We start from the raw sequence: 12,960 nt of genomic DNA, 5'->3' as shown, positions 1-12,960 counted from the left end.
ATTGTGTTCAGTATTTAAAAAAGTGTTGTTGACAGTAACATTGAAATGTGTAGTGTACAGTTGAGTGGGGGGTAGCTGCATGGTAAGAGACAAATCATCTAGATTGCGCTTTTGTTTTTCTTTTTTCCAGTAATTGTTCTATCTAGGTTTTTGCTGTGAAGCATTCTTTAGATAAATCTTTCTCTGGATGCGCTTTGCATTAGATTTTCTAATAAACCAGTAGCACACATTCTAGTAGACCAGTTGCCTCCAAATTAATCTCTATCTTTACTGATATGTAACTGAAAGTGGACTTCAAGAAAAAAATGCAAATGTACATTCAGTATGTTTAAGAAATGAAAAACTGAAAACAATTGTGTAAAATAAACACACATATGTTTTACAATGTGTATTTGCCCAATTTCAAATGTAATTTTGAAGTTAACAAAAACACCACCACCACTGTTTGTCTAAAATAACCGGTTAAAGTTTGGAATCCATTTGTCCATCAGATCTAACCAGAACCAAAGGATTCAAAAGAACCTTGAATCATAAGAGATCCACTTATGAGATGAAGTACTTTATCATCAGACGTTTCTCCTTTCTTGTCTAATCTGTCCATTTTATAAGTTCTTCATCCAGTTCAGGGTAATAGGGGAGCAGAAAATGGATCTCAAGGAAACAACAAGGTGCAAGGAATGGTACTGTCTGGAAGGGAAACCAGTCCAGTGCAGTACAACCACAGATGCATAGAATGCTCACAGCAGGGCCAGTTTTCCTGAAAACCAATTAACTTAATAGTATGTCTTTCATATGAGGGAAGAACCCATAGCACCCAGACGAAACACACACTAGTACAAAGGGAAACTCCACATAGATGGCACCCCAGGTCCAGAATTGAACCAGTGTGCCACTGTCCTATCTGGTTTAAGAATCAGTTAGTATTTATTAGGATAATTGTAATAAATATTTGTATTGTCAAGGATCTTTGCCACAGACACCACATTCATGAGGCCATCTTTGATACCTGAGTTTTTTTAGTTCCTAATTGGTGAGTTACCCTTCCAAGCTAATTTTTTCTTCATCCTCTCCTTAATGGAGTAGCAACCATCAACAAATGATGGATGTCACAGTCAAAACTGTGGAATGTCTTATGGATTTCTAGAGTCATCATTAGAGTTGTTGAGAAAGATAATCTTTCACCTCAGATCTTTGGGTAATATCTCACTTTCTCATGATGGTGTAGTATTGAGTACTTTTGCTTCAGTGTTCGGCCTCTGTAATACCATCAAGAAGGACTCAAAGTGTAATAGATTATGCAATGGTGAGTACTAACATACTTTATAAATTACATTTGTAAATGAAAATGTAAATAAATAATTCAACACACCCTTTTTGACAAAAACAGCATTAAAATATCAGTTCTGAGATTTAACTACAATGGAGGTTGTCCAGAGTATGAGATAGTGTTCTTGACATGATGGTCAGGATCCATGGTAATCTGACAGGGCTGGTCTGGATCAAGAAATTGGTTCAGGATATTTGTGTCTTTTGGCAGATTTATGAGATTTCAGAAATTTCATTGATGTGACATTCCTCTTGCATTTGTTCAATGTCTCTGTTCAGCAGAACAGTTTATCTTCTGAACTATTGTTGATAAAGGTGCCAGCCAGTGCCAGTCTGTTTTGCTAATTTATCTAAATTCATTTTTTTCAGTGTTTTATTAAAACTGTTATTATTGTTCTTTTTTGTAGGTGAGAAAGTAAGACGGTGACAAATGGAATTCAAGCTCAGACCACTTTCCGTGGAGAGATAACTGTTTTTCTCCAACGTATCCGATATGCTGCATTTATTAAAACATTTTTAGATATTTCTATAAAAGTGTATTTACACATTTTTCATTTTCCAAATAATTTATACTGGCATAAAATAAGATTTGTACTGTGGCTGGATATATGTGCTAAACACAATATGAATATGATATGGACGCAAAGATACAGGTAGTACTGCTGTTACTTGTAAATAGGACAGATTTTCCACAATAGAAAAAATAGATTACGTAAAAGTTTGCTTGGAAGTTTTCCAGGCTAGTAAAAAAAGGTGTCTTTCCAAAGCAAGTAGGACCACAAACCCTGTGGGAAGCACTGAAGTGGATTTTTGGCTGCTTGTTCTGCAGCAGAGGATGGTAGCTGGTCATCAGCAGGGACAGAAGAAAAGAGAAGGGAGATAAACAGGGTGAAATCCAAAAATCAAGCAGGAAGCTGGCTGGCACTCAAGCACTGCAAAATCAAATAAAAAAAGGCTTCAGCAGCTATATTTAGCATCTAAATAAACAGAGAAATGGAAAACAAAAGCAGAAAATGGAGTTTCAGTGTTCTTTAATTGGATTTTAAGCCTGTTGTGAACACAAGGGATAACAATCTCCTGGCATTGAATGTGAGTACAATTGATACAGCCTGAACGGGTTACTGATCTGTGCAAATGAACTCATTCTGTGTTATCAGCAACCCCGTCACCATAGCCAGTCTATCAAATGAGCCTTACTTGATCATGATAAAGAAAACAGAGAATAAAAATTAATTTATAACTTGGAAATTGTTCAGAATAGTCACATGCTGATGGAGCATGTCTCTCATTTCTGCAGCATTGATCTTGGTTCACTATGCTCTGCTTTCCTTGAAAATAGCATAAATGCTATCTGCTGTACTCAGCAGAGAAGATTGAATTTATTAATTTGTATAGTAGGTTCTATCATAAAGCAGGCATCTTCTGTGTTGGTGCATATAAAGTAGACCGCTCCAAATGCATCTCACCCTGCCAGTTCTAGGTACAGTCGCCAGTTGGAAGGGAATTATACTTGAAAGATGAAAAGAATGTTATATAGTATTTGTAGTGCTTTCCATTGGCGCACACAGGAAATGGTGGGTCTACCAAACCCTTTTGTATATTGTGTGTGTACTCTTGCTTTTTAATTGAAGAGTTTCCCTTGAATTATATCCCTTTAAACGTGTGTAAAAGTCAATTATGTGATTGAGAGGAAATTACAAAACTACTTTACTTTTTCCAACAATTCAGAACCAAGCTTTATTGGTCTATACTGTGATTTCCCTTGGATTGGTCTTTTTTTTTTTAGAGAGACTATACAGAGGCTTCTCCATACCACTGGTTTAATATGTTATGCTAGGTTAGGTTATGAAGGAGGCTACAGCTTTGCATCATCATTTACGTAGGTGATGTTATTATCCAAAGCTAGTTACTCTATACTGAACATTTGAAGTATAGTACTTGAATTGTTCCGGTTACATGCGTAGCACATTTAAGGCACATTCAGACTGTCCCATCAGTTATACTTATCCCACTTACAGTGCTCACAGTGCTTAGCAGTATACATAGCCCATTGAGTTAAGTAGTGCAGCTGGTTAGGTCTTTCACAAAATAGCTAGCAAAGACAGAGGCTAGGTAAAAAACATAAGTATGTTGTTATTACACCTACATAAGAACATATAAAAGACTACAGATATGTATGTTTCCTAAAATGGCTCAACCAGTAGAGAGAACTGGTATAGTTCTGTGGTTAGAATATTGGGCTAGCCCAAATTTGAGTCATATCACCATACTGTGGCTGAGATTACACAAATGGCAGCACATGACTGACACAATGCCATCTAGGTAGGACTATTATTGATCAGCCAGAGTTCTTTTGGAGTTCCAGAAAGCATCTACTCATGTGCCTTTATAGCGGCCTATAGTGACATCGGTAAGAGATTAATTGCTTTCCAAACAAAGCTAACTCTCTTGTCAAGAGTTGTGGACCTTGAAATGTCAAATGATGAATGACGTTGCAGGCAGGAACGTTGGAGGAGCATGCATGTCATTGTCATGTGTCCCGTTTCTAATTCTCTCCCCAATCAGGAATCTTTGCTGGAGAGATACAGTACATATTAAAGAACAGTTGGTAATTCCTGATTGGGAGGGTTTATGATAAAAAAGAAAGGTTATGAGCTAGGATGCCATTTGTTCCCTCATTTTTATACTGTTATCAGTAGCTCGAAGATCCCCATCAAAACAGTTCTTGAATGTTATAACTCAACACGACTAGGCAGTTTTTTAGTGTAAGTTACTGTTACCTAAATGCTAGTAGCAGTTCAATGTTGATCTCTTTATACAATAAAATTATTAGGGTCTGTAATAAATTATCATTTACTCCTACAGATTTTGTTTAATCTGCCTCGCAATAAGAAAAATCTTGTTGTTTATTTAGTAATGGGAATATATTGCTTCTGAAACCCTTCCCTCGAGAATTATCCAAAATACATATAAATGATGATACAGTAAAAAGGCTTTTAATCAGGAGGGTTTCTATTTTTCAGAGATACTTATGTTTGCCATTGACGGACGTTAGCCTTCCACAGTGGCCTTTCTCTCCAGAACAGACTTCTGGAGCAGATTTATTAAACTGAAGTGCTGTCACTTAGCAATGCAAATCTGGGAGAAAATGTCATTATAAGCTACAGCCAAATGCATTAGAAACCCACAAATACTATTTCAGTTTGACAGCCAAATACTTGCTGGCTTCAGATTAAGGAAGAGAAAAAATGAATATTTGGGGACATTGAACAGAAATAGTATTTTCTTTGCTATTTTACAGATTTTACTGTATGCTGCCTGTGGACGCAATAAAAATCCAGAACAATTCTATTGTCAAATTCAAGGTAAAGAAAAACTGGAACATATACCAAACAGCATTCTGTTGTAGCTAAATTTCCAAACTGAGAGTAGGAAATATTTTAATTATTAAGTTGGTGTGCAACAAAGTCAATAGCCTTATCTAAGCTGTGGCTTTCATTCATTTGTATTTCTGGCCAAATATAATCTTGCAGTCCTTTATTTCTGAAAATTTGTACAATGTAGTTTCCCAAAAATATCAATTTACTACATTATTAAAACACTATTTATGTTAAGGTGTGTCCACAATCTTTTGTTTTAACTTTCATTCCATTGTGTTTTCGCATGGTACCATGTTTTTTATGTTTTTGCATAATCGTTTGTTATTTAAACTACACATGCTAAAAGAATTGAATTTATGATATGAAAAATAAGCAAATTTGAGATCTGTCTCTTCTGCCATTTGGACAACTACTCATCTATTTTTTAATGTTTGTACATTTCAGGATTATTTTTGTGTGCTTTGCTGTGCCCACTCTCACTAGGTCTGTATCTAGCGCCGCCAATGAGTTTATAACCAGCTTGGCTTCATTACAGGGGGCAACAGCTTAATCTATGTTCCCTCTAGTGCAGATAATGCAGAAATATTTTTCCAGGTATAAGTGTGGTACATGAGTATAGAAAATAATATAATTTTAGAAAGTACTAGCATCACTCAATGGGGGAGTAAATATTTGTTACAACACCCAAACATCCTCCAATGACACCAGACTTTTTGGATTCCCAGTGATTGTCATGACAGAGCTCAGGTAGACCCCATAAAAAAGAAATATTGAAATACTCTGCTTTCCATCTTGGAAATATGTTTTTAAGTAAACAATACATCTAGAAACATGCATCCTAGTACTGTATATATCGTTAAAAAGGCAAAACTCAGATATTTGATAGCTTTCATCAAGTTATGTTTCAGTAATAAATTAGTAATGCATCCCTTTAAACCTATTGTGAAGTGTTACCATTGTTAATTAATCATTCAGGAGTAATTTTATTATTCTGTGAAGAATATGAAATGCAGCGTCGTCAAATATTTTGCAAATCTACTAAGCCACTAAAAATATTTAACAAGCTCCATGAATTTAAAAATGTCTTGCAATGGCAACAGTTACTTGTAGCCTTTAGTCACACTACAGGTGCAACACCCATGCCATCTACTGGACAATATAAAGACATTTTGTATTTTTAAAAGGCTTTGTAAAGTTTCAAGTCTCAATTAACTCCCCAGTATTTATTTATTATTAAATTGTTGAATTATTGTTCTTTATAGAATTCCTGTTTCAATCATAAAGTATTCAGACTGACAGTCTCTGTTTTGTCCCTGTAATAAGTATTGTACACCCTCAGAGAAATTTACAAGATGAAGTACTATTCTTAGTTATAATGACATTTTTCCTTTTTAAAAATGTGTACTGGAATAGTACATTAACGCTTCCCATTATACAGTACCTTAACTGATGCAACAGCAGCATGTCAAATGCAATGAGTACAAAAATGTACAAAAAGAAAGTAACTGAAAAGTTATAACACATGTTGGAAACCTATCATTCACGTACAGCCTTAATAGAAGAACAGAAATTACGTGTTTTTAATTTTTTTTAAAAATACTGCAAAAAATTACCTTTAAAAATTAAAAACATGGGGAGGATATCCATCAACAATAGGTTGATAAATGAAAATAATAATGAATCTGAGATACTCACAATAAAATGCTAATGTAGTTCATAATGCATGTTTGAGAGAAAGACTACCCACTGCTCCCACCAATCACCCACTCAATGTGGTGTACATTTTAGGCTATTCCAGCATTCTTTGCCATAAATCAAAAGTATTAGTTGCTGAGTTTTTTTTGTTTGTCCTAAACTTTGAAATGAAGCCTGGTGCATAAAGTGTTGAGCATTGTAAAATTGGTTACATTATACTGTATATACAGTAGTTATTTCTAACATTATGATTCATGTGAAGAAACATATTATTGGAATGGCCCTGTAAGTTATACCCCATCTACAATATTAGTGCTCCAGAAAAGGTTGACTATCTGTGTTGAATTTGCTACCCGGTAACATTAATGGACCCACTTACTATATATTTCTTCTTATAAGCTACCACACATTTACGTTTCAGGAACGTAAACCTCGCAGTTGGCAAGGGATTACTTAAGTCTGACTTTAATTATAACCAGCTATGTTGTTCCTGCATCTTCTGTAAGTTTGATTTTTTTAATGCCCACGACCAGAATATGTTTGATAATTATCTTTTGGAACAGGTGGACGATGCATCTCCCTTTGTTGTTTTGACAAATGGAGCAATTAAATCAATGGTTTCACACTGTACCAATGTGCAGTGTTGGCTTCCAGCCATCAATAAATATTTGGCAAGCCCTTCTGTTTTTCTCAGAATGTTCCCAAGGTAAGAGTAATGGTGCACTACCTGAAATACCCTGCCTGTGGTACAGAACACGAGGGTTCCAAATAGTTCATGTTGTGTTGATAGTATATCATGACAAGGTTTTCTAAAGGCAGACAAGTGACTAAAGTATCAGTTCAGATCATCTAGAATATTTAATGTGTTTATTTGAGAAATTAGCACAACCAAGTGCTAATATCAGGATCAGAAAACATGATCTTGGATGTCTTACCTCCATAAGTATGAATTAATGCAATTCAAATAATGAATTTTGTTCATTACGTTAGTTCTTGTCAAAGTAATGTGAAATCTGAAAGTATACACTTTAAATTATTCATAGATATATACTAATATCAATTTTCAAGAACATTTTAGGAGTATTCGTGAGGTCAGTCATACTATAGACTCTTGAGACTATAATTTTATCTCTAATTTGATGTGATTGGGAATGCAGTGTGTAAATTTATTAGCATTAGTGATTATGATGGGGTCATGCTTGACATTGAGGAAACAAACATCTGAATGTGCTACAATGGTCTTTCAGTACCTTGAAAATTGTTTGATCTCTCTGGAGCACAACCATTTGTGACAACATTGTGTATGTTTTGTGTATAATGAGACCAGATTGAAATTGTCCTTAAAAGGTCTCATGGAAAAACCATGGAATATAAAGGACAGGTCATTTCAACCTGTCTTACAAACTGACAGTCCACCGCTGCTTAAAATATTTAAAATGTGATTGTTTTTTATATGGAAAAAAGACTCTATAGGTACTGTACTGTATCTTTGTAAAAAAAAAAAACATTTACTAATATCTGAATAGTTCATGGAAACTTCACTGCTGAACCAAAAATGATTCATGGGTACAATGCTACCTGTCATGATCGTCATCCTTCCTCTAGAGGGCGCTCCAGCCCTTTTGTGTTTTAGTTTCATTATCATGTACACCTGTCCCTGGATTCACCATTATGATTTAAACCCGGTGCTCCGGAAGCATCAAGTTGTCCTACGTCCGCGGCTTGAAGGCATAGACTTCCGATCAGAGCCTGGCTTCGTCATTCTGTTTTTAGCTCCCTGTTCCTGTTCCGGATTCCGTTCCAGATTTTAATCTTGTCTCGTCTTGGATGGATCACCCAGCTTTGGATTTTGGACTGCGCCCGGATTTCCCCTTGGACTGTTTTGGACTTGTTTGCCTGTGCTCCCCCCTTGCACCTGTTCACCGTCGTCACGCCCCCCTGTCTGTCATCCCATCCTTCTCCTCATCGTGCTGTCCCTGTAGCCCTTCTCCAGTCACTTCCCGATCATATCGTCTGCATAGGGTCCTTAATACGCACTACACGGGAGTTAGGACCGGCTCCAGTGACAGCTACCATTTCTTGTTCCAAAGAAATAATGGTACAAACATTGGTACATCTTGCTGAATAAACCAAAAATGTAGCTACCTAAATGAGTCAGCTGCAATGTGAAAAAATATGACCTACAGAACTGTTGATGGAGAAATTTAAGACATGATTAGACTGCTATTGGAATAGTGAATTGTTTAAACATGGTGAGCAATCAAATATTTTGGGATGTAATTTCCCACTGTTGTAGCGGTTATGGGGATAATCATCAAAACAATTTAAACTGCTCCACAAAAGTAAGACGAAGTAATGTCAAAAGTAAAGAACAGATTGAACAGATACTGGAACAGTGGCATGCCACTATAATAACAATCGGGAGTACATATGAATGTTATTCACAGTCATTTTTAAAACTTTTGAATAACTCCAGAAACAAAAGTTAACAAACAGATATGGTGTGCTCTGCACATATTGTTTTTATTAGTTTGTGGCCTGCTGAGTTATTCTGTTGTGAATTTGCTTTCTAGTAATGTATCTGCTGTGGTGTTCCAGGCAAATAAATGTTTTGGATATCTATTAAGACTTTATATACAACTTAACTTATATTCATTTATTTACAAAAAAGACAGTTGCATATTACCTTAAGTAACACTGTACTCCTTTAATATTTTATAAATAACATTATATTAATCTTGTTTGAGGTCAGTGGCATCCCTACCAAGAGTCTTAAGAAACAATGTACATTATAAGCCATTGTGCAACTATGAATCTATGCAAAATAGATATATTGTATAATAGTAGTGACCACACAATTATAAAATTGTCAAAATTCTAAACTTTTAGACAGTATAGAAAATGATTTTATGGAATGAGTCTTCATGTTTTACATAAATCTGCAAAGATTTTGGCTTCCTAATTAATAATAATATTATACACTAACTCGTCTTTTCAAGCTATTTCTTACATGATTAATGTAATGTCCTGTACTGAAATAATTATTAATATAGTTTATTTAATTATACAATTGTTTAGCTTATTAAAAAAAATTCCTTTTGATATGTTATTTTGATAAGTAACTTCAAATCTCCAATAGTTTAAGATGCATATGGTTACAAAAATAACTGGTCCTTGGCTGAACTAAAACTATGCTTAATGCAGTAATTGAGATCTCTGCTGGAAGAAAATCAAAAGACACTGGAAATCTGAAGACCAGCTCAGAGAAGGCTGGCATTAAATAATAGCTCTGTTGTTTAAAGGGGAAGGGGTCCTTCCCTTAGTGCAGCTGTCTTTTCTCAGGAAGTGGGCACAGTCACCCTAGAGTTGCCACAGCTCAAACACCTGTCACTGTCATTCACTGTCCCCTTTCTGCCACTACTCCATACATTTTATGTTAAAATAAAGAGGAGCTAGGAACACTTGCGTAACATTTTGGTGAGCACAGTCTTTCAATTTCCAAATATATTAAATATACAGTATATTTAAGCTGTAACTTGCTCTGTTCTTTACACTATGAAATGGTTAGCACCAAAACTAATTTATTTGAAGTGTGCCAGTGAATTTCGAAAGTTAATGAAGCATGTCTGTACTCCTGAACAAATGAAGCCTTTTGTATGAGTAACATCAGTCTTTGTAATATGCTTCCAAGAACACCTGCAGATCATTTAGCTCAGAGATTGTGGGCATATCGCCAATGTATAAACAAAGAGATTATTAACTTGTAAAGTGAAGTCCCACTGGCAACATAACATGAAAAACAACCAACCTTTTTTGAAGACTTGCGCACCTTTCATTTTTAATCACACTATGGCAGTTTTGAGAAAACCTTATGCAAATAGAAGAAAAAAAAACAGGTTTGTATTTTTATACATTAATTAATTTTCATGTATATCTATTTTTGTTATTTTGTATTTTGAATTAATAGAATCCCAAACTGCCTGTACCAAAAATGTTAACAAAAAGTAGAAAGGTGAGTTGCGGTATTCTTTTGTCATTGAAATTCCGACAGTGTAAATAACTTGAATTAGTCGCATGGCTGGCATTGGCACAGAAGACATAAGTCGAAGTTTTTTAGTAGGATGTATATATTCCTCTATGCTACCAATAATTATTCAGGAATATTTTAAGATAAAGATGAATTCCTCCATTGATAATAATTTCTTGTTTAAATAACCATGGGGAAAAAGCACATTGTATGCCTGTAATGAAGGACAATTACAATGACAGATGTGCCATTATTATTTAAGGGGGTGGTGATGATTTCCAATTAGATTTGCTCTGACTTGAAGGTCAGTATACACTGTACTGCCTTTTCTTGGAAACCTGAAAGTTCATTAATTGTGTTTATGGAAAACATCTGGTTTCAAGCACAGTTTCTTTAAAACTTTAATACACAGTGCAAATGAGTTGAAAATTAACAATCTCAGAAAGGTTTTCTGTGTCAATAAAAGAGCTGGGTTGGTGACATTATAGAGACTGCTTTATGGCTGTAGCTCAGACCGTTTGGATGCCAGATCCAATCCTATTGCTCTGATCTTTTGGTCCCGTAGTAGTTAGGTTTTTTGTTTTGCTTTTGTTTCAATTAATTAAGAAAGTTTAGAAAATAATGCTGTTTTTGTCCCAGATCCTGTAGTTCATCTTTGTCTGTGTGTGGCCAGCCATGGACTGGCATCCCAGCCAGGATGTATCCTGCCTTGCGCCCTTTGCTTGCCACAACAGGCTGCGACTCCCCCACAACCCTGTATTGGATAAAACGGAAGGATGATATGATAATTATTTACCTTTCCTGTGATAAAAAGAGTAAATTGCTCACTGTATTTCTGCACAGGAGTGTTTTGTTATTGTATCATTTTTTAAGAGACTGACTCCTATAATATATAAAGTAGATAAACATAACTAAAACACACAAAGACCTTGTACTTTTAAAACATTTTCATACATTTTTATTTTAACTTAGAAAAGAAAATTCCCTTGTATCCACATTCCCACTGCTTTAAAACGTCATTGTAGCGTGGAACAGAAATGACAGCACTGAGATCTGCTCTAATAACAAGATAAAACTGGTGTGTGATTTATTGTGAAGCTCAGATGACATCTTTTAGACATTATCTTGTTTCTAATGACAAGAATGCATGCAGCATTTTTATATTCTGGATCTACTAATAAATAAAGGTCACTAAAGATCAGGTCTCTTATCTTTCTGCTTGAAAAACTACCAACAGCTCTGCCTTTAGGGGTGAGAATGAGTAGTAATAGTTAATGGGGTCTGATAAAGACTTGAGAAATCTGCATTAGAAGAACAATATGTCCTTCTTGCTATTGATTTTTTTTCCTTGAAGGGCACATTGAAGAAGTGAATGAAAAGTCACTAACTATAGAATACAAATGACCACACATGTATATCTATTGTTCCATACAAATGCTACCTGGGTTTTATTGATACTCTTTATGCCAGTTGCTCTAAGGGCTGATTACATTAATTCACATCATGTCTGGATGTAGGATGGAAACTGGTAATATACAGTTTTTTAATATACAGATAAGACTTGTAAGAAAAGAATTAGGCCACAGAGCATAAGCTAGTGTGGCATTGGCAGCATTTATTTTTAATTGGTTATATGGTGAGATCGTGTAAAGATTTCTGATATGTGCTATGAAGACAGTCTTTTACATGGTTTAATGTACACAGAAATATTATAAATTTCAGTATGGTTTTAACATGTATTAGCATTTGGGATAAATTAGATAGATAATACTTTATTAATCCCGTAGGGAAATTGATGACACCCCCAAAGAGACTGGAGACTGGAAATTCTCACTAATAGTGAAATAAAAAAACATATCAAGCCTCAATCACTCAATGAGAATTCCTATTTGAAAAGGGAAGTACGAAGTGGTGCATACTGTATGTCAAGAGCATGAAAGCAATATTTGGAAATCCTAGAAAACAAAGTGTACATTCTTCTTGAAAGAAAAACACTAGCCATTAACACACAATTTACTGTTTTGTGCAACAGTGACCTGGAGTAACATTCTATATAATTAGAATTGTAATGTGTTTATAAGAAAAGCCCCTGAGACCGGCCTCTAGTGGTATTTCATAGGCATTACAGCCCCTGTCTTCAAGCTCCGCATGATAAAATATTTTAGTTAAACACATTTTACTTTGCCTTCTAAAAAGGCCAGGGATGATGATTGAAGACCCAGTCAGTTGATTGAATGGTGTTTCAAGCAATGAGAATATTGCAAGCAATCACACTCTTATGCGTTTAATCACTCAATCAAGTCAAACAAGAAGGTCTGAAGTCTAATTATGTGCAGATGTAGCTCAACAGTCACATATTGTTACAGTATTGTTTTTATTAATATCAAAAAACATGTGCTGCACGCGAGTTATCTGTATAAATATGCAGTGAGCCGCTTACTTTTTAATCTACTAGCAGATGTTATGATGAAGACTTGTCAGTATTTATGAACCAGTGATAGGTGAGTCATTATTTGCATGTCAGTGACCTAA

At 35.1% G+C, this 12,960-nt stretch overlaps 1 long non-coding RNA gene across 1 annotated transcript; it reads left to right on the top strand.

Moving 5' to 3' along the window:
- The first annotated feature begins 2,019 nt into the window (after positions 1-2,019).
- Positions 2,020-11,629, top strand: LOC148659245 (uncharacterized). The gene is made up of 2 exons (XR_015940379.1): positions 2,020-2,415; positions 11,068-11,629. It is a non-coding gene; the product is annotated as an uncharacterized LOC148659245 (long non-coding RNA).
- Positions 11,630-12,960: the final 1,331 nt, after the last annotated feature.

Source organism: Lepisosteus platostomus, chromosome 7 (genome assembly GCF_059453375.1).
Source record: "Lepisosteus platostomus isolate fLepPlt1 chromosome 7, fLepPlt1.hap1, whole genome shotgun sequence".
In the NCBI taxonomy this organism is placed as follows: Eukaryota; Metazoa; Chordata; class Actinopteri; order Semionotiformes; family Lepisosteidae; genus Lepisosteus; species Lepisosteus platostomus.
This window is presented reverse-complemented; position numbering and strand designations above follow the sequence as displayed.